Consider the following 1,806-nt stretch of genomic DNA (forward strand, 5'->3'; position numbering starts at 1 on the left):
TAAATTAAACCTTTAAATAAAAAATATGTTAAACATATAGTTATATATATTAAAAGAAAAGTTCTGTCAAAATAAACATGTTAGAAACACACACCAAAAAAAGGTTTCTATTTATAAAAATAAAGATTGTTACCAGATTTAGTTAGAAACCTTGATTTTAACGAAGTTATTGAATTGTCTTAATTAAAGGATCCATTAAGAAAATAATAAAACATGTTCTGCTTTTCATTGATTATGGTGGTGGATAGTACTGTATGTATGGGATGTATCTGATATGCATGAAGGAAGAAGGAAGGAAGGAGGAAGCAACAAAATTGACTACTTTTCATGGGTAAAGATCAGTCTTGGGATCTTTTATAAACTATATATAAAAAATATTTTAAAAAATAAAAGTATACATCATCAACCTTTTGTATATTCTTATTATATATAATATGGATAACCAAAGTAGTTAAAAGATGTTTGACATATATAATATATAGTTGATGAAAATAAAATTCAATTTTATAAGAAAAGAGCTTGATATAATGCATGATTATTGTTGTTGGTTTGGATTGATTGATCATGCTAAACCATAAAAGGAGAAGAATGAAAATGGGAAGAAACATAATTAATTAATTATACTATGTTTAACTAATGTATTGATTATTATTAATAGGTCTAAAAATATTTGAAGGAATTGTTGATGAATTCTGAGTTCTCATCTTTCTTCAGCTTTTGACTTGGCATGGCGTGGCCTTTCCTTTAATTAACTGAAAATCAGAAATCCATTGGACGCATGCAGTGTACTCTTTCAGTGATCAATCCAAATCATTGTAATTGTACGTACTAAACGATATTGGACCACTTCACCCATCATCATACTATTCATGCATTTATTTATTTATATTCTCATATATCATCATCTCTCAATTTTTTAATTATTAGTTGTAATTATATTCATGTGCAAAATTATTTATCTGAGGTTATTATTTCCTTCACTATATATACTAATTAATGTTTATCATGATTTGCTTTGGAGTTTTATTATTTTTTAGTTAATTAATTAAACTCAAATTTAGATTAATTAGACCTTCATTGGGGCTTTAGATGCTATATATTATACTAAATTTAACGGAAAATCAACCATTTTCAGTGAATATAAATTAATTTTTTTGAGAATTTTTTTTTACCCTATTTTAAATTCGATGACCAGAGAATCACTGAAGTAGTCAAGGACATAATCAACATGGAAATGAGTGAGGCTCTGGACAAAACATTCATTGCAGAAGAAGTTTTGGCAGCTCTAAAGTAGATGCATCCAACTAAGGTGCCAGGACCTGATGGCATGTTGGCACTCTTTTACTAAAAGATGTGAAAAATAGTCGGTGATAATGTTATAAATTGTGTGCTACATATTCTTAATGATAATGTTAACCCCATTCTCCTTAATTCTACTCATACTATTAAAATTTAGGATTTAAAATATAGGAGACTAAATATTAATAAAAATAAATAAATTTTGTTAATAATATAACATTTCTCATTAATTAATTAAAGTTGGTCCTCTAAATTTTTAATTTTTATTTTAGAGGGTAAAATGTGATCTTTTACTCTTGAATAGTTTCTCTCTCATATTTACTCTTAGTTCTACTTATGAAATAAATGGTGAGAGATCACACTTTATTCTCTAAAGTAAAATTCAAAATTTAGAGAATCCAAATCCCTTTTTTCTATATATTTACTATTTTTTTGTATTTTAAAAAAAAAAAAAAAAAAAAGAGGAGGGGGAGGGAAAAGGGAAAAAAAAAATATAGAAAAAATTAA

The sequence above is a fragment of the Arachis ipaensis genome, chromosome B02, assembly GCF_000816755.2.
Source record: "Arachis ipaensis cultivar K30076 chromosome B02, Araip1.1, whole genome shotgun sequence".
Lineage (NCBI taxonomy): Eukaryota > Viridiplantae > Streptophyta > Magnoliopsida > Fabales > Fabaceae > Arachis > Arachis ipaensis.